At 38.1% G+C, this 22,144-nt stretch overlaps 1 pseudogene; it reads left to right on the forward strand.

The window, feature by feature from the left end:
* The first annotated feature begins 13,124 nt into the window (after positions 1 to 13,124).
* On the forward strand, positions 13,125 to 18,120 carry LOC119057290 (60S ribosomal protein L30-like; annotated as a pseudogene).
* The last annotated feature ends 4,024 nt before the right edge of the window (positions 18,121 to 22,144 follow it).

Below are 22,144 nucleotides of genomic sequence, written 5' to 3' on the forward strand. Positions count from 1 at the left end.
ACTGATTTTATACAGAATGATCAAAAATAATCTCCATGTTAAGAAAGAATTTTTAGCTGACATCTGAAGTGAGCAAACAAGCCATGTGAATGTCTTGGGGAAAAAAACGGGCAGAGGAAAAACCAGTACAAATGTCTAAAGCAGGTACATACTTGGCATGTTCAAGGAACAACAGGAAAGTCATTGTGACTGTAATGAAGTAAAACAAGGATGAGTGGTAGGAAATGAGGTCGGAATGGCGGCAGAAGGGCAAGATCATATAGAATCTCATATATATTATTTTATAGTCCTGGGGCCATCAGGTTTCATTAGGTGTTGAGCACATGATCTGACATGTGTTTTATTTTATTTTTGAAAAGATGTTATTTATTTTAAAGAGAAGGGAAGGGAGGGAGGAAGAGAGGGAGAGAAACATTGATGAGAGAGAAACTTTGATTGGTTGCCTCCTGTGTGTACCTCGATTAAGAACTGAACCTGCAATCCAGGCATGTGCCAGGAATTGAACTGGTGTCCTTTCAATTTGTGGGATGATGCCCAGCCGAATGAGCCATGCCAGCCAGGACTGACATATATTTTAAAAGCACCATCCTGGCTTCTACCTGAAGAATAATCCAATGGCTGAGGAAAAGTGGAAGCAGAGAGATCAGTTAAGAAGCGATTTCATTAGTTCAGATAAGAGATGATGGTAGCTTGAACAAGGATAGGTAGGTAGAAAGTGGTGAGAAGAGTTGGTGTATAAATATACTAAAATCTAGGGCACATTTCATTAGTTGTTGGTATTCCCACAGGGTGTGAGAGCAAGTCAAAGAGGACTTAAATGCTTGCAGGGGGACATCGAGTATTTGGATATATATGTACTGTGTGTAATGCTTATTAGGCACTCACAAGATGACATTTGGATGACAAATAAGCACAAGAAAAATCCTCAGCATCATTTGTTATCAGAGAAATGAACTAAAATCATGACATTTGGCTGCATAATCCCTTGAATAGCTAAAATTAAATATAAATTTATAGCAAGGATGTAGAGCAACTAAAACACATTGTTTGTAGAAATGTATAATGGTACATCTACTTTGGAAAATAGTTTGCCAGATTCTTAGAAACTTAGCCATATACTTATCTTATGACCCAGCATTACTGCTGTTATGTATTTACACAGGAGCAATGAAAATATGTCTACAAAAAGACCTATATATGAATAGTTGTAACAGTATTATTTGTAGCACTTAAAAAATGAGAACCATCCAAATGTCCATCAAAGGTAAATGCAATACATTTGTTTGTGTCTTCCTTGATTTCTTTCTTCAGTGTTGTGTAGTTTTCTGCATACAGGTCTTTTACCTCCATGGTTAGGTTTATTCCCAGATATTTTATTTTTGTTTTTGCTATATCAAATGGGATTTTTCCTTGATTTATGCTTCTGCTGATTTATTGTTAGTATACAAAAATGCCTTTGATTTCTGGATATTGACTTTGTAACCTGCTGTTTTACCAAATTCATTTATTAGTTTGAGATTTTTTTGAGTAGAGTCTATAGGATTTTCCATGTACACTATCAAAAAATTATGGTACATATACACAATGAAATTGTATGCAGCAGAAAGAAAGAAGGAGCTCCTACCCTTTGCAACAGCTTAGATGGAACTGGAAAGCATTATGCTGAGTGAAATAAGCCAGGCAGTGAAAGACAAATACCATATGATCTCACCTTTAACAGGAAGCTAAACAACAAAACAAACAAGCAAGCCAAATAAAAACAATGACACTAAAATAGAGAACAGGGAGACAGGGACCGGAGGGGAGAGGAAAGGGAATTTTAGGGGAAATAGGGGAAGGATTTACAGGAACTAGTATAAAGGACACGTGGACAAAAACTAAGGGGGGTGGAAATGGGAGGGAGGTGGGGAGCACTGGGGGGGTGGGCTGGGATGGGAGTAAAAGACAGAAAACTGTAGTTGAACAATAATTAAATTACAAAAATTTCAAAAAGATAAATGCAATACAATACAATTCAATATTAAAGAAAACGAAATATGTGCAACCATGTGGATGAATCTTAAACTATTATGCTGATATGTTAAAGAATACATATTGCACAATTCCATTTGTATGAAACTCTAAAACAGGCAACACCAATCTATAAAGATAAAAACAAGATTGTGGCTCCCCATGTTCCTCATCTGCTACTGAGAAGCTTCCCAGGACACCGGAATTTCCGTGTAAAACTCAGGACAGTCCTTAGAAAGTAGAACGGGTGGTCAATATTTCTGGGTGGTTTGACTCCAGAGATTGACTGGGAAGGTGTGGTGGACTCCGTTCAGCAGAGTCTACCTGTTGTGGCTGATGAGAATGAACGCACAGGCGACAACAATCCTGTGGAGAAAAAGGGAACAGGCACAACTACTCTCTCAACAGGAGAGTGCCTATGGGTGCCTCGGCCACTCCCTCTAGAGGGGAGCGCCCCGATCCTTGCCTAGACAGGCTTTTATTGTTTTCCTGGGGTCTTACATCAGAGACAGATTTATCACCTATTACATAGAATATTATTGTCTACATTTTAGGAACAATCAAGAAAATGAAAATAACATGCAGAGGGGAATGAGCTCATTAGCTCTGTCCTTGGGAGAGCTCACACAGGCTTTGGAAGTTACCTTGAAGATAGACAATACACATTTGTTGCTTTAGACCAGGGTGATAGAGTTTTAGCAAGAGCAAGCCATAACAGTCTGTATGCATTTTCTAGGCCTGATTTCCATGGGAAAACTCGGTTTGAAGGTCTGGCTCCTGCCCACCATTCGCTTCTGTAGGTTTTCTATACAGAGGTGAGTCACATTTGCCAGACTTAAACAAACCAGTCTCCTACAGGAAGGACCACAAGGAAACCTTTTGGGGATAAATGAAATATTCTGTATTTTGATTTTGGTGGTAGCAACATGAGTGTATTTATTTGTCAAAGTTAATCCAAATATAGAAACCTAATTATGAGCATTTTATTGTATATAAAATATATGTCAATGAAGTTTATTTAAAAATAAAAATATTTAGTGGTAAGTTATAGTAAGTATAACTTTATAAACATATGTACTGATATTTTCACTATTTTTGAAATTATAAAAGAATTGGTTAAACAAATATTGTAAGAGAATGGTCCTAAAGTTACTTGGATGCTAGATACTTATAAAATCACAAGATTTCTACTAATTTCAAAGGCTGAGTGATTTTTGGGAGTCTCAGAGGGATGCAGATTGACTGAGACCACTAATGCATCTTAACACATTGATAGCAAAACCATATCTGATTCATAAAATACTATGGATTTGTCTGGATAAATTCAACACTATTTATAGAATATCAAACAAGATAACCAAATTGTGAATTATTTCTGGGATGTGGTTATACTGTATTTCTAAGTATACTTCAAATTGAATGCTGTGGAAAGGTATAGTCAGACCACAGAGGAAAGCTAAATTATCAGGAGCATTTCCCCCTTTGTGTTAAAATAATGTAAGCATAACCAGAGATAACCCTGGGTAACTCATGATGAATGATGTAGGCAAAGGTAAATCACAAAATATCCACCAAAGATAGACTTTTTTGGCTAAATAACCATAGTAATTCCAATAACAGAAGGAGTTGAAATAAAGTGAGTCATGCTGCATGTCCTCCTTTTATTTACCTTTTAAATGTTAACTCATATATTTCTGATTTTGTTTTGAACAAAATGTTAATTCTAATGTTATGAAAATACAAAGAAACACTGAGATGTGGTGTGAAAAGCATCCCTTTAGTAGCCCCTTGTTTTTGTATCAATGAGGTACACTTATGAGTTAAAGTTAATTTTATGCCTTTTGTCATCATTTTGTACCATATTTACTTATTCTGCGTAGTCTGTATTTACTTTATAGTTAAATTATAACTGTAGGGTTTAAGGCTTTCTATTGCACGCCGTAAACATATCTCTGCCCAACCCCTTCAAATTGTATGCCTTCTATGTGAAAATGAGATTAATATAATCTAGCATTTAGGGTTGTCATGGGAACTGAACAAATATGCTAATTAGAATGCACCTGCTGCATAATTACTTATGAGCTTATTTGTCCCTCCTCCCTTTTTGGACATATGCTGTATGCCTCTGTCACATAAAACTATATCTCTAAGTTTATATTCCTGCATCTTTGTCTATATATGAATCATTCTTTTTTTAAATACTCACCTGAAGATCTATTTATTGATTTTAGAAATAGAGGAAAGGGAGAGAGAATGGGAGAGAGAGGAGAGAAACTTTGGTCAGTTGCCTCCTGTATGTACCCTGACTGGGGATCAAACCTGCAACCTTTGGGTTCATGGGACAATACTCTAACCAACTGAGCCACCCGGCCAGGTCAATTATTGTTCTGTAGAATGTGACAGTATAATGTGGTAGATAAGAACACAGACCCTTGGATCAGACTCCGTTGAAACGCCACTGTATCCCGTACTCGCAGTGTGACCTTTGGCAAACCTTTAACTTTTCTGTTGCCTAGAGACCTAACCCCCATTCTTCACAGACTATTCCAAAAAATACAAAAGGATGGAAAACTCCCTAACTCCTTTTATGAAGCCAGCATCATCCTAATTCCAAAACCAGATAGAGATACAACAAAGAAAGAAAACTACAGGCCAATATCGCTGATGAACATAGACGCTAAAATCCTCAACAAAATATTAGCAAATCGCATCCAACAATATATCCAAAAGATTATACACCCTGACCAAGTGGGATTCATCCCAGGGATGCAAGGATGGTTCAACATTCGCAAAAACAGTAAATGTAATTCATCACATAAACAAAAGCAAAGACAAAAACCACATGATCATATCAATAGACGCAGAAAAAGCTTTCGATAAGGTACAACACCCATTTATGATAAAAACACTCAGCAAAATGGGAATAGAGGGAACATTCCTCAATATAATAAAGGCCATTTATGAGAAACCTACAGCCAATATCATACTCAATGGACAAAAACTAAAAGCTTTTCCACTAAGATCAGGAACAAGACAAGGATGTCCACTTTCACCACTCCTATTCAATATAGTATTAGAAGTTTTGGCCACAGCGATCAGGCAAGAAAAGGAAATAAAAGGCATCCAAATAGGAAAGGAGGAAACAAAATTGTCACTGTTTGCAGATGACATGATAGTGTACATGGAAAATCCTATAGACTCTACCCAAAAACTGCTCAAACTAATTAATGAGTTTGGCAAAACAGCAGGATACAAAGTCAATATCCAGAAATCAAAGGCATTTTTGTATACAAACAATGAATCAGCAGAAGCGGAAATCAAGGAAAAAATCCCATTCGATATAGCAAAAAGAAAAATAAAATATCTGGGAATAAACCTAACCAAAGAGGTAAAAGACCTGTATGCAGAAAACTACACAGCACTGAAGAAAGAAATCAAGGAAGACACAAACAAATGGAAACATATACCTTGTTCATGGATTGGAAGAATTAACATCATCAAAATGTCCATACTACCCAAAGCAATATACAGATTCAATGCAATACCTATTAAAGTACCAATGGCGTATTTCACAGACATAGAACAAACACTTCAAAAATTTATATGGAATCATAAACGAGCCCGAATAGCAGCTGCTCTTTTGAGAAAGAAGAACAAAGTAGGAGGGATCACAATACCTGATATCAAACTGTATTACAAGGCCACTGTAATCAAAACAGCCTGGTACTGGCATAAAAACAGGCACATAGACCAATGGAACAGAACAGAGAGCCCAGAAATCAACCCAACCCTCTACAGTCAATTAATATTCGACAAAGGGGGCAGTAACATAAAATGGAGTAAAGATAGCCTCTTCAGCAAATGGTGTTGGGAGAACTGGACAGCTACGTGCAAAAAAATGAAACTTGAGCACCAACTTACACCATACACCAAAATAAATTCAAGGTGGATAAAAGACTTAAATATAAGCCATGACACCATTAAAGTCCTAGAGGAGAACATTGGCAAGAAAATCTCAGATATTCCACGCAGCAACATTTTTACGGATATGTGCCCTAGAGCAAGGAATATAAAGGAAAGAATAAACAAATGGGATCTCATCAAAATAAAAAGCTTCTGCATGGCTAAAGAAAACAGTATTAAATTAAAAAGACAACCAACTGTATGGGAAAACATATTTGCCAATGATACCTCAGACAAAGGTTTAATCTCCAAAATATACAAAGAACTTACACGACTCCACTCTAAGAAGACACCCAACCCAATTAAAAAATGGGAAAAGGACTTGAACAAACACTTCTCCAAGGAGGACATACAGAACATTCAGAGACACATGAAGAGATGCTCAATATCGTTAGCTATCAGAGAGATGCAAATTAAAACCACAATGAGATACCACTTTACACCAGTCAGGATGGCTATCATAAACAAAGCAACAAACAACGAATGTTGGAGAGGTTGTGGGGAAAAGGGGTCCTTAGTTCACTGTTGGTGGGATTGTAGACTGGTACAACCATTATGGAAAACAGTATGGAATTTTCTCAGAAAAATAAAAATCGACCTGCCTTTTGACCCAGCAATTCCACTGCTAGGATTATACCCCAAGAATCCTAAAACATCAATTTCAAAGAACCTATGCACCACAATGTTCATAGCAGCACAATTTACAATAGCCAAGAGTTGGAAGCAACCTAGGTGCCCATCAGTAAATGAATGGATCCAAAAATTGTGGTACATATACACCATGGAATTTTATGCAGCAGAGAGAAAGAAGGAGCTACTACCTTTTGCAACAACATGGATGGAACTGGAAAGCATTATGCTGAGTGAAATAGGCCAGGCATTGAAGGACAAATACCATATGATCTCACCTTTGACAGGAAGCTAAAGAATAAAACAAACAAGCAAACAGAATAAAAACAAAGATGCTGAAATAGAGAACAAGTGGGCAGCGACCAGAGGGGAGAGGGAAGGGAACTTGAGGGGAAAAAGGGGGAGGGATTTTGAGGAACAAGTATGAAAGACACAGAGTTGAGGACTGGGGGTGGGGGGGGAATGGGAGGGAGGGGGGAGACCGGGCGGGGGGGGGAAGGGAAAAAAAATGTACTTGAAAAGTAACTAAATAAAAAAAAATATATATTTGGGAAAAAAAAAAACTTTTCTGTTGCCTAGTTTCCTCATTTAAAAAATAAATATAATGGTAACACCTACCCCTTAGGATTTTTATGAATATTAAATGTTATTATATGCAAAGTACTTAGTACCGTACCTGGTCCGTGGTAAGCTAAATTATAGAAGTATTGCTCATTGTTACTAGAATATAAACTTCATGAGGGTCAGATTTTGGTCTCTTTTGTTCTCGATTATTTCCTTCAATTCCCCAGGAATTCCTCTTCTAGGGATATACTTTATTATTTCTTGATTTCTGCCATGAGTTCCAGGATCATTTCAACTGCCTATTCAATGACTTTCATTGGATATCTAATAGACATTTCATGTTTACCATGGAATATCACTCTTGATTGCCCCCAACTCATTTCTGCCTTGATATTCCTAGTTGCTTAGGCCAAAAACTGGTAGTTATCCTTGATTTCATTCTTTCCTTCACACACATATTTATCAGAAAGTTGCATTAGCTTTTACTTTAAAATATTCCACAAGTCCAATTCATTCTCACCTTCACTCCTCTCATCCTCATCTAAGTCACCACAGTCTCTCTTTCTTGGATATAAAAATGTGTCATAACTAATCTTTCTGCTTCCTCTCTCTTCCTGCAGTCAGTGTAATCTTTTCTTTGGAGTAAAACTGATCATATCACAGCTTTTCTCAAAATCTCCAATGACTTTTAATCACATTTAGAATAAAATCTATTCTTGTTTTCACATCCTTTTACCTCAACCTGATCTACCTCCTGGATACCATGTAATTGGGTTGGATCAACCCCATTTCATGCTCTAGAGCTAGGCTGTAATTGGTACAAGTTACATATCCTTTTCAAAGATAGTGTAAATGGTTGAAGGCTCTGGGCATAACTAATGTTATGCCTATCAGGGCAAATAAGTCTAACTAATGAGATGTATGTTTGAGTTATCTAAGAAGCAGACTCTTTTGCTAATTGGGAAAGAGGTAACATGTTCCTGAACCTTCTGGCATAAAAGAAATTGAACATATTTATAGTATACAATTTAAGAAGTTTTGACATATGTATATGAGGGAGGACACAAAAAAACCCAGAATTATCTTTTGGAGGGTGGGTCCCTTGTAGTACAGACTTCCCCCACTAGGTGGGTGCTCTAGATCTGTATCAAGGTACCCACTGATGTTGTGAGAGGCTGCATTTGGCTACAGTGAATTTTTTTTAGGACTCTTTCAGTGCATTTGCCCATTTCCTGATGGGTGATTTATGAGTGCACCTGCCTGCAATGCACTGAGCGTTAGCAGTTTTTGACCAAAAACAGCATGACACCTGTGCCCCACCTTCCCTATTCACCCAATCTCACCCTGAGCCACCTTTTTTGTTTGTTTGTTTGTTTCCCTGGATGAAAACTATCCTGAAAGGGAAACGTTTTGCCAATGTGGAAGAGGTGAAAACAAAAATGACAGAAGCACTAAAAGGCATCAAAATCGAAGAGTTGAAAAACTGTTTTGAGCAGTGGGAAAAACATCTCAAAAGGTGTATTGCATCAAATGGAGAGTACTTTGAAGGTGACTGAAGGTTAAGCATGTAAAAATACTCAATTTTTAATAAATAAATTCTTTTTTGGGGGTTCACCCCTGGTGTGTGTATATACCCATGAAACCATCACAATAATCAAGAAATATATCCATATAAAATATTCATCACCCCAAAAAGTTTCTTTGTGCCCCTTGGCAATTCCTTCCTCCTGTTCTCTAGCATGCACTGATCTACTTTCTGTCACTGTAGATTACTTTGCATTTTCTGGAATTTTATACAAACAAACTCATACAGCATGTACCCTTTCTGTCTGGCTTTTTTCACTCAGCATACTTATTTTGAGATTCATTCATGTGAAATTTTGAGAAGTGGTGAAAGTAGATATCCATGTCTTCATCCTGATACTAGAGCGAAAGCATCCATCATACATGTACTTTACATACAATTATGATGGAATACATCACAATTAGATACATTAACTGTAAAGTTTTCATAGGTGCCCTTCATTGGATGAAGAAGCTTTCTTCTATTCCTAATTTTCTAAGAATGTATGACAGAAGTATATTTTGTCAAATCTTTTTACAGCATTTATTGAAATGATCATATGGTTTTTCTTGTATATTAGTATATTCACTTTGTCCCCTCATTAGCTTACAAACTTGGATTTCAGCCTCTGTATTTAAAAATTAAAATTTAACCTTCTGCCCTGGCTGGTGTAGCTCAGTGGATTGACCATGGGCCTGTGAACCAAAAGATCATGGTTCAATTCCCAGTCAGGACACATGCCTGGGTTGCAGGCCAGTTCCCAGGAAGGGACAGTTCTCAGCAGGGGACACATGAGAAGCAACCATACATTGATTAAAAAAAACTTAAAAAAATTAAAATTTAACCTTCTTAGTATGTATTAATATGGCAGCCCCTCTAGGTCTCATTCTCCCCCATCCCTTGCCCCATCACTTGTAGGCATGTTATTCATTACTATGGTGTCTTTCTCCAAATGTGGTGCCTGAATCTCAGGTACATTTTCATGAGTTACAGATTCTTGTGTTTTGATATAGACTAAAGATAAAGGGCTCAAATACTCTTAGCAATGTTGTAAGTACATATACACATATACACACGTGTGTATATGTGTATATGTATGTACAATTACTACATATTAGTATGTTTATCTTTTGGTCTGTATCAAATTGTTCATTTCTATTTAGTTAATAAATTCATGTACATGTATTTCATCTGTTAAAAAAAGCAGTATGGCAAGAGCAGTGTGCTTATCATAGGAAGATTACAATATAGGATTTTCATGCAACTTTGTTCAAAAGCTTTGAAAACATTAATTTGCTTAATCCATGGGACTAGTGAATATAGCTATAGAAAACACTGTCCTGGACTGTACAGTTTAAGTACTTTACATAGACACAAGGTTGATAGGTTTTTGAAACCTCTAGCTGCTTAAAGCACATCTTCTACACTGTCATTAATCGATTGGCATTCCTTTGACTGTTTGCTCTACAATAACCCAGAGAAAACTTCATTACACATTTCAGTGACACTTTAGATAGAGTGAATACTGGAGAGACAGTAGATTGCCTGAACTGGAAGAGAGAAGATAAATAAATTTATATCCTTTTTTTGTTTTTGTTTTTTGCAACTCTGCAAAACACAAACAGAATTATATAGCCAATCATTAAAACCCCTTTATTTTATTACATAAGCCCAGATCAAAATAATTCCTTTTTAACACAACAGTGATGATGTCCCAGTGCTTCTCAAAGCAGTTCTCTTTCTAATGTTTCATTAGCTTTTTAAACTTCTTGCTTTGATCCAGAGTATTTTTTTCTTTATTTCATTTGCAAAGCAAGTAAATGTAATAAGCTCTCTTTTGGAAAATCAGCCTGGCTTAAATCATGCATTCTTTATACAATGTTAGGAGGAGAATGGTTAACATTTGTAGCCTCATGACTTGCAAATGAAAGAAAATAATAACGCTTAGCAAGACATTAGAAGAACACATTCACCATGAATCATATTGCCCTTGAAGGTGCAGCTTAAAAAAGCAGAGAAATAGATTTGACACCATTTGGACTTGCCGCTCGGACATGCTGCATTAAACTGTTCAAAATTAATTTAATCTGAGCGAGGAGAATAATAGCCTCTCAGTTCAAGGCTTCTGATAGCTGTAATTTGCACTCAAAAGTACTTCCAAAGGGAAAGAATAAATGAAGGGCGACTCTCCAAAACTGAGTGAGCAAATGTATTCACTAAATGAAAGCCTCTTGATCACCCTATAAAAGATCATCCAAAAAATTGACACATTCTATATCATTCTCTTGGGTAAGAATTTTTTTCTTGCAACCATTCAGTTGCTCTGCTTTAGGGACAGATTCATCCCTTTTTAAACTGTTGATGGCTCTGGAGGAAGTGTCTGGCTTCAGCTGCTACATTAATTCAGTGGCCCAAAACCAATTTGACAAAAAATCATGAATTCATGGACTTTGTGCCCAATATTCTCTTTCACACTCTTGGGAAGACATTTCTTGGTGAGTTAGAGCAAGAATCATAGCAACTATTTAGGATTTCAGGCCAGTCCGTGATACTTTTGTATAGTCACAGAAATATTCTCTACAAACTCCAATGGCAAGGTGCTGAGTACAGGGAAGGATATCTACTCGAGACAGGATGCTCACACTCAAAGCTCAGAGACTCACCAAACCAATCTAGTAATGAGCAGGAAAAGACTGGTAAATAGTGTGATTTGAAGAGAGCCAATAGGATCTATTTGTTGGGAATTCTCTCTTCCATGGATTTACCAGAGTCAACAATTCTGTTCATATGTTACTCCCTCGGGGATAATGACTTCAGAAGTCACCGATACATTGTTTATCATATTAGCAGTCATCTGGCACTTCACAGAACTCTGAGGGATTGGGACAAAACACAGGCATTGAGAAAAATTGCTTCAAGAATTTTGGACAGGTGAGACCCTTTGCAACTTAGTGGAAGAGGGAACTCTTGATAAATGTTTCATTCACAACTAATTAAAAAAGGAATAAATGCAGACAAAAATAGTGATACTAAATACTTAAATAATTACATGCACGGAAGGACAAAACTAACTTCATTTTAAGCAATTTCTTTTCCTTGAGTTAATCAAGTACTTTTCCACATACACTGCAAGAAATTATTTTTCCCTTAATTTGAGCTCTAATGGTGGTGAGAAAGTACATGTGGGAAAGTAAAAATAATGAGTTTTTTCCAAATAGCACAAGAATAAGTAATACATCAGTATTCAAGTTTCATTTCCAATTCTTTAGTTGCTTTTCTTTTGCAAATTTAAAGAAAGGAAAACCAAAGGTCTTTTTGAATTCTCTGGTAATACTTAATTTCTTGTGAATAATTTACCTGCCAGTAGTTATTTGTCCTATAATAATTCAAAGAATGCTGGTTATGCCGGAGTCCTTTTTTAAAAAAGAAAAAAGAATATCTCGAAGATACGTTAAAGTTTTAAAATAAATTGAGGACTTCCAGAACATTAAATAAAATACTCAGTTGCTATTGATCACTGTTGCCAAATAAGCTCCCCCAGACCACCCCCCAATAAAGCAGGAATACATATTATTTGAAGGGGTCCAGAACACGTCTGTCCAGAATGTGCCATTTTGGCATGTGGACTATATTGAGCTAAAGACAATCAAGGCCAAAAGAACTCAAGAAGAGCTGATTACCTCCCCTTTAACTGCCTAAAAGGGTTTAGATAGGGGGCCTGAGGCAGGAAGGAAACTATTATCAGAAATAACTACAGAGAATATGGGCTGGCTGTCCTGAACCTTGGGGAATGCTCAGTACCTCCTGTTTATTCAAAGTCCTCTCTGTGTCTCATTGTGTCTACAGACATGACCAACATTGTTTACCAAACATTTGCTCTTCCTGTCTTCCTCTGAATTGTCTTCCCTCCCTTTGAAATCACAGACCCCTATTCCATCTCTTATCTCAGGAAGGCATATAAACTCCACCTGCTCGACTTGTCCTTGGGCCTTAAATATTGTACTTATGGGGCTCCCATAAGTATATCATTAAGTTTGTCTTTCTCCTGTTAATCTGTCTTGTGTTAAGTTGACTCCAGCCAAAGAACCTAGAAAGGTCTAAGGAAAGTTTATCTTCCCTAACATATTTGAAAACTGCACACAGTGTTTTGCATACCTGTTTGGTCTTTAATAATAACTAATGAGACTTCCGGCCAATATGGAGGCATAGATAGACACACCATGCCTCCTCAAACGACCAAAAGAAGGACAACAATTTAAAAAGAAAAAACAACCAGGAGTGACAGAAAATCAAACAGTATGGAAGTCTGACAACCAAGGAGTTAAAAAAGACACATTCATCCACATCAGTAGGACGGGTGGAGTTGGGCATCCAGGGCTGGGAGCACTTCAGCATGGCGGCAGGTAGCGGGTCCAGTGAGGCAGTGGTTAGTGGAACAGTGTGTGCAAGGCTGCAGCTAGCCCACACGGCAGTGGCAGACAGGGCAGTCTCACATTCATATGCAGATAAACCAGGAAGAACAAAGGGGGAGAGGGAAGTCTCAACCTCACAGGATTGTTCATTGGAGAGACCCACAGGATTCTAGAATGTACACAAACCCACCCACCCACCTGGGAATCAGCACCAGAAGGGCCCAATTTGCGTGGGGGAGGTAGGGGAAGTGACTTAAATCTGGCAAAGAGCAGAGCAAGTACCATTGTTCCCTCTCGGAACTGCGCCCCCACATATAGCATCACAACATAGTGACTGGGTTGCCCTGCCCTGGTGAACACCTAAGGCTCTGCGCCTTACTACATAACAGGCAGGTTAAGGCAAAAAAAAAAAATGGCCCAAATGAAAGAACAGATCAAAGTTCCAAAAAAAAAATACAACTAAGCAACAAAGAGATAGCGAACCTATCAGATGCACAGTTCAAAGCACTGGTGATCAGGATGCTCACAGAATTGGTTGACTTTGGTCACAAATTAGATGAAAAAAATGAAGGCTATGAAAAGTGAAATAAAGGAGGATGTAAAGGAAACCAACAGTGATGGGAGGGAAACTGGGATTCAAATCAGTGGAGTGGACCAGAAGGAAGAGGGAAACAACCAAACAGAAAAGAATGAAGAAACAAGAATTCAAAAAAATGAAGAGAGGCTTAAGAACCTCCAGGACATCTTTAAACATTCCAATGTCCAAATTATAGGGGTACCAGTAGGGGAAGAGGAACAGCAACAAGTGGAAAACTTATTTGAACACATAATAAAGGAGAATTTCCTCAATTGGCACAGGAAATAGACTCCCAGGACGTCCAGGAAACCCAAAGAGGAATACACCAAGGCACATAATTATATTAGCCAGGATTAAAATGAAGGAGAGAATCCTAGAAGCAGCAAGAGCTAAGGGGACAGTCACCTACAAAGGAGTTCCCATCAGACTGTCAACTGATTTCTCAAAAGAGACCTTACAGGCAAGAAGGGGCAGGAAAGAAGTACTCCAACTCATGAAATCCAAAGACCTACAACCAAGATTAATCTATCCAGCAAAGCTTTCATTTATAATAGAAGGACAGATAAAGTGCTTCCCAGATAAGGTCAAGTTTAAGGAGTTCATCACCACAAAGCCTTTATTATATGAAATGTTAAAGGGACTTATCCAAGAAAAAGAAGATAAAAAGTATGTACAGTAAAATGACAGCAAACTCACAATTATTAGCAGCCACACCTAAAACAAAAACAAAAGCAAACTAAGCAAACAACTAGAACAGGAACAGAACCACAGAAATGAAGATTACATGGAGGGTCATCAACAGGCAAGTGGTAGGAGGAGAGAGGGTGGAAAAGGTACAGAGAATCAGTAGCATAGATGGTAGGTATAAAATAGACAGGAGGAGGATAAGAATAGTATGGGAAAAGTAGAGGCCAAAGAATCTATATGTAGGACCCATGGACATGAACTAAAGGGGGGGGGGAACGTGGGTGGGAGGTGGTGTGCAGGGTGGAGGGGAGTGAAGGTGTAAATGGGACAACTGTAATAGCATAATCAATAAAATATAATAAAATTTTTTCTGGAAAAAAACTAATGAAATTTCTTCCTAGAGTTATAGCATTTTTAATGGGTTAGATTGATATTATCATGTTGGTGATTTAAAAGGTTTTATAGTTAACAGAATATTTCAAAATGGCCAAAGTTTTGTTCATCTCCTTATATTGGCCAATTTATTATTTTCACTTCAGAAGAAACATGCACCTCTGTATATTACTTACTATTTAATAATATATTAGGCAATGTTTCTCACAATGGGATTCTGAACCATTTGTATCAGAATCATTTGTGCCATTAAGAAAACATGAGTCAGGCCTTATCCCTGACATTCCCTCCACAAAGATCCATTCTGAAGTTTTAGAAAAACTGTATTTCATATTTTAGACCAAGTTCCATACAATACAGAATCCCACCCTAATATATTCATATAGCCTCTGCTTTAAAACTTGCACTAAAATGGAATACATGATGTCACGCATCAGCCATTATTAAACAATGTTTATAGTCAGGAAATTTTACCTTATATTAAAGTCAAATGTATCGTGAAACTTCTACTTGTTGGTTCCAGTTCTCTCCTCTGAAACTATGCAAAATAAATATAATTCCTTGTCTGCCTTATAGTCCTTCAAATACTTAAAGACCACTATTATATTCCATCTTTTTTCTGCATTGGGCAACATATCTTTACTTCCCACAACCTTTTCTTATCTGACACCATTTCCATATCCCTTACCATTCTTTTTTTACCATCCCTAAATATACCCCAGTTTGTTGTTGTCATTCTCCAAAGGTCATGCCTAGAGCTAAACATAATATAAAAGATGTGGTTTGACCAGTGTAAAGTTTTATGATACTATTTTTTTTCTGTCACATATTTAGAAAACTGTCTGTTCAGTCTTAATAAAGTACCCTAAATTTGTGTGGCCTTTTATGACTGTGTGCATTGTTTTGCAGCCACATATCACTGTAGAAGCATATTGTGCTTACAGGGAACAAAAAAGTATAGGTCTTGAGAAGGATGTTCAAGCTGGTGGGTTAGGATGATCCTGAACACACGTCCCACAGACACAACAAATATATACCTACATATGGAACAAACCCCCTGGAAAAGCACTTCAAAACAACCTGAAAGCCTGTTCCACAAAAAGGATAAAAGGGCCATATGGAGATGGGTAGGAGTGGCAGAGACATACTCTCACCAAAAATCCGTGCTGGGACTCACAGTTGGGAGGGATCTCTAAGACAATCACTAACAGAATTTCTCCCTGAGGACCAAGTGATTTGTACCCCACATCAGGCAATCCAAGCCTTGGGTCCTTCATTGGAAGGACACTTTGAAAACCAGTAGGGCTCATGTCCAGGAGAAAAATAGGGGTACAGTGAATGAAGATCTCACTTTTATTTTAATTTTTAAAGATTTTATCTATTTTTTTAAAGAGGGGAAGGGAGAGAGAAAGAGAAGGAGAGAAATATCAATGTGTGGTTTTTTTTCTTGCACACTCCCTACTGGGGACCTGGTCCACATCACAGGCATGTGCACTGATTGGGAATTGAACCGGAGACCCTTTAGTTCACAGGCTAGTGCCCCATCCACTGAGCCACATGAGCCAGGGAAAGACCCCACTTTTTAAAATATTTTATCTATTCATTTTTAGAGGGGATGGGAAGGAGAAAGAGTGGGAGAGAAACATCAATGTGTGGTTGCCTCATGTGTCCCCTATTGGGAACCTGGCCTGCAACCCAGGCATGTGCCCTGACTGGGAATCGAACCCGCAACCCTTTGCTTCACAAGTCTGTGCTCAATCCGCTGAGCTACACCAGCCATGGCAAGACCCCACTTTTAAAGAGTTGCATGTAGAACCACTTGCCTAAGGACCCAGTGCAAAAAGTAACAGGTTGAGACGAGTCCAGACAATATGTGACAAAGAATCACTTGCTGATCTTGAGACATCTGCCAGAGGGACAGAAGTCTGCTGAGACTCTATCCAGGGACAAAATAGTGACAGTCACCATTTTAATAGGCTCTCTCTAACTTGCTGGTGCTGACACTGGCAGGTGACATTTTTGCACTCTCACTCATACCTGCCAACAGTGGCAGGTGAGCGATATTCCCTACTCCACCCCCAGTCACTCATGGTACTGATAAATGTGATAGGAGAGCAGCTACAAACTCATTCCACTTGCAGATCCCCACGAGAACCAATCAGAAATGCAGGTCATATAGGGGACACCCCTTGAGCACCCAGCTCTGGTGGTCAGGATGGATTGCACTTTGGACCCCATGTGACATCTCCTACACAAGACCATTGCTCCAACACTAGGAGAGATATACAGCTCCAAGCTTGCCAAGGTAGCCTTAAGATTCCCAAAAGAATATTTCCACTCCTGCTGCAGCTAGCCTGCCAAGGCATCCCCAGCATGGCATGCCCTGGGTCTTCCACTGGGTCCTGCCTGCTCCAGCTCAAGCTCCAGCCAACCCCACAAAGGGGCTCCAGTGTGGTACATCCCACACTGGAGAACTTCCCCCACCCATATTCACTACAGCTCCAGCTAGCCTGCCAAAGCCACCAGGGATATATAATCTAAACAAGAGACACTCCTTCAAGACTGAGAGAGGCAGCTGTTTCACCTGATTCATAGAAACAAACACAGAGTCAAACAAAATGAGGAGACAAATATGTTCTAAATGAAAGAACAAGATAAAAAAAACAGGAAAAACAGAAACAGGTTAGTAACTTACTCCATAAAGAGTTCAAAGTGATGGTAATACAGTTGCTGGCCAAAATCAGGGGAACAATGGAGGAACACAGTGAGAACTTCAACAAAAACCTAGAATATATGAAAAAATAGAAGTAAAGAATCAAATAACTACAATGAGGGGTTCAACGGAAGATTAGATGGTATAGTAGATGACATATTAGCCAACTGGAAGACAAAGTAGTAGAAATTACCCAAACAGCAAAAATAAAACAGAAGTAAAAAAAAAATTAGGGTAGTGCTTGTCTTGCTTCCTGGCCATATGGGTGGTTACTCTTGATTGGGAATCATTGGAGTCAATCAACTTTAGGATCCACCTTGTTATGAAAATTGGAAAGGAAAAGCTGGGGCATAAGCAGACACTGAAAATAATCAGACAAGACAAAGTGAAACTGGTCATTCTTGCCAACAACCGTCTAGCCTTTAGGAAATCTGAAGTAGAGTAATATAGGATGTTGGCCATGACCAATGTCCATCACTACAGTGGCAATAATATTTAATTGGGCACAGTATGTGGAAAGTACTACAGAGTGTGCACACTGGCTGTCATTGATCCAGGTGATTCTGATATCATTAGAGGCATGACAGAACAGACTGGAGAAAAGTAAATCATGCAAAACTTTTCTTTAATAAAACTGGCCAGAGCTTGTTTTATTTATTTAAAAAGTGAGGATAGAACCCTGGCTGGTGTAACTCAGTGGATTGAGTGAAGGCCTGTGAACCAAGGGGTCGCCGGTTTGATTTCTAGTCATGGCACCTACCTGGGTTGCAGGCCAGGTCCCCAATAGGGGGCATACAAGAGGCAATCACACACTGACATTTCTCTCTCTTACCCCTTCCCCTCTCTCTAAAAATAAATAAATAAAATCTTTAAAAAATAAGGATGGTTTAAGAGACCTCTGGGACAATATCAACCATATTAACACTCACATTATAAAAGTTTCAAAAGGAAAAGAGAGAGAGAAAGGGAAAGAAAACTTATTGCAAGAAATATTGGCTTTTTGGCCAGTCAGGCAGCATCTGACACTGACCTACACCAGAGTCACTCCCAAGAGGCCCCAGAATCAACATATTTGGTGGCTGGCTTCAGATCACAAAAGAGCACTACCCATTTAGCTCCACAAGTGCCATAGGACTCAACAGGCACCAGACTGGACTAGGGTGAATTCCACTTTGTGGATCAGCCCCCACACAGCAGCTCATACAATGTTGTTTTGGTCAATTCATACTGCCACCCAACCTAAAGGTCAAGCTCACCCACAAATGTGCTTTTTTAATTAATTTATTTATTTTTAGAGAAATCGGAAGGGAAGGAGAAAGAGAGGAGAGAAATGGCAATGTGTGGTTGCCTCTTACACTCCCCCTACTGGGGACCTGGCCCACAACCCAGACATGTGCCCTGACTGGGAATCGAACCAGGAAGTCTTTGGTTTGTAGTCTGGCACTCAATCCACTGAGCCACACCAGCCGGGGCAATCTCCAAGATTTTTATGCTTTTTTATGTTATTATAAAAGGATGCCTTTCCAATATGGATGTCTTTAATTTAAATTTATTGCTTAATTGCCCAAGCAAGAACTTGCAGGGAAAATGTTGAATAGAAGAAGAGAGATTGGTTGTTCTTGTCATATTCTTTATCTTAAGGGAAAGTGTTCAGTATTTCACCATTATGTATGATTATCTGTGGGTTTTTGCAGATGCTCTTTATCAGATTGAGGAATGCACCTCTATTCATAGTTTGTTGAATGTTTTTATCATGAAGATGTGCTGGATTTTTTTCTAGTACTTTTTTTCTGCATATTAATATCGTCATTGATCATTATTTTTTAAGTACTCTTTTAAGCTTGCCCACTGTCTCCTCTCTTTTGGGATTCTAATAACATGGGTGTTAGATGTTTTTTTAATAGAAATAGAGGTTCCTGAGGTTATCTTAATTTTTTCCCTCTATTTTTCATATTGGGTAATTCTATTATTCTCTTTTCAAGTTAACCGATTCTTTCTTCTGCACCTTCCATTCTTCTTTGAGCTTATCAATTCACTTTTTATTCTAGTTTTTTGTATTTTTCATTTATGAAATTTCCATTCAATTGTTTTTAAAATGTTCTGTTTCTTTGCCTAGACTTTTTATTTCTTTGCTGAAACTTTCTATATTTTTTATTTGTTTCAAGCCACCTTGTAGTTGCTCCTGGAAGAATATTTATGATGGCTGCTTTAAAACCATTGTCAGGTGATTCATCTTTCCTGTCATCTTGGTTTTGGCCCCGACGAATTGTCTTTTATCATTAACTATGTTCCTGATTCTTGGCAAGATGAGTAATTTTTTAAAAAGAAACCTATGTATTTGGGGTGTGATGTTATAAGAATAGGTGTCTTATTAAAACCTTCTGTTTTTGCTGACTTTATCTGACATCAGCCTGCCAAAGCAAAGTAGGGTGCTGCCTAGTTACTGCCAAATGGGAGTCAAAGTCCAAGTTCCCCGTTAAGTCCTCTTTTGACACTGAGAGTGGCTTCTCATAATGGTGGGTAGAAGTGGTTCCTTACATGTCCTCCCCTGACACCACAGTGGTAGGAGAATGTATGGTATCATGACTGCAGGATAATAGTGAAAGTTTTCATTGTCCTCCTAGACCTTTTATGATACAACTCCATTGGAGAGGTAGTGGGGTACTTCGTTACTTCTTGGTGGGGTAGAAGTCCATACTCCCAGTAGTATCCAGTAAGATACCATGCAGGAAGTAAAGAGAATGGTGTGTTTCCTTACTTCCCCATTCAGGTCAGAGTCCTCACTCACTACTCAGCCTTCTCCTTAGTTCAATTCTCTCAGTGGAGAGTTTGGAATACAACATTACAGCCCTAATGAAGGTAAAGTCTAGGCTTGCCACTTACTGTGTTCTCTGGTGTGGGTAGATATTGGGTCGCAGTTTTTCTTTGGTGTTTTGCTGGAGTAGAGCAGTTACTATCTAAAAGTTTTTTTTTTATGTGATGGTCTGGCCCCTTCCTTGTCCTTTAGCCAGAAACAACAGATTTAGGAGATGGGGGTATCTCTTTTGTTGGCTTTGTTCATATTTTTGGTTGTCATCTTTTGCTTTAAGTTTGGTATAAATGAGGCAAAAAGAAAACCCAGGGAACTCACCATCATGTTGTTCCTTTAGCACCGAGGTCCTCAGCCAGTATTCCTTCTTCTCTCCACCTTTCAGAGTGTTCTTAAGTTTGTTTTACATACAATACTTATGGGTTTTAGTTGTTCTTAGCAGGAGGAATATAGAAAAGTACACCTACTCCATCTTTCCAGAAGCAGAAGACAGGTAATCAGAACATTTCTGATTTGTTTAACCAGCTACACATTTATTTGACTTTGTTAGCCATCCTTTACTGAATCATTTTAATGCATTGATGTGTTCATTATTTCATTCAACAAATGATTCTTGAGCATCTATTATGTGCTTAGAACTAATAAATGAGGCTCCATCTTTGCCCTAAAGAAGTTCAAAATCTAGCAAGAGGACACAAGGAAACATTTGATAAAAATACAGTTTCAAACGTGCAATGGTCTTGCCAAAAAAGAGACACCTATATGACAGATAAAACAAGAGACTCTATTAATGTCTTGCCAAAATCTAGATATGTTATACCACCTGTTTTCCCTTCACTACCAGTCTATCAATCCAGTAACCCTTTTAATAAAGATAATTAAATTATCTTAACAATATTTATTTCCATTAAATGAAGGGTACACTTTATATTTACTATTTTTTGCTAAATGGTCATAAATGTACTTATTTATTTATTAATTAAAATATTGGGAATTTATCAATGCAAAGATGCCTATTGTCTACAATTGGGAGGATTTTCATTTCACACAATTCTGGGGGTGGGAATCAAAACAACATTTTTAAATTAGAGAAATATTTGTGCAATTCCATTCTTCTGATAATTCTATTGTGATTTCTCAAAGATTAGTGACAGGCTGGGTAGGGAGGGAGGTGCTGGTGACTGGCACCATATGATCTCACCTTTAACAGGAAGCTAAACAATGAAACAAACAAGGAAGCAAGATAAAAACAAAGACACTGAAATAGAGAACAGGGGGAAAGTGACCAGAGGGGAGAGAGGAGGGAATTTCAGGGGGAAAAGGGGGAAGGATTTACAGGAACTAGTATAAAGGACACATGGACAACAACTAAGGGGGATGGAAATGGGAGGGAGGTGGGGAGCACTTGGGGGGGTGGGCTGGGATGGGAGTAAAAAACAGAAAACTGTACTTGAACAATGATTAAATAAATTAAAAAAAAGATTAGTGACAGAAGTTTCATAACTACATCTGGAATTTGCTCCATTTCCCTTACATAAAATCCATCTGGTCTGGAAGTTTAAAGCATTGAAAGAACATTAATGCTCTCTTACTATTCTTTCCTATGTGTTGGGCCTCATTTCACCCCTAACCACATTTATTTAATGGACTCGAACACAAGGTATTTTTCTATATAAATGTTAGGTACAAAATAGACTCGAATCAATATATTTCTATCATCTGTTCATATTATGTCTCTAGCAGAGGTCCCCTCTTGTCCTGATTTTCACTCTTACATTTAAAACCATTACCAAAGCCCTTTTGTCTGTCCTCAGCATTTTTA

Source organism: Artibeus jamaicensis, unplaced genomic scaffold (assembly GCF_021234435.1).
Source record: "Artibeus jamaicensis isolate MK-2021 breed Jamaican fruit bat unplaced genomic scaffold, CSHL_Jam_final contig_240, whole genome shotgun sequence".
Classification (NCBI taxonomy): Eukaryota; Metazoa; Chordata; class Mammalia; order Chiroptera; family Phyllostomidae; genus Artibeus; species Artibeus jamaicensis.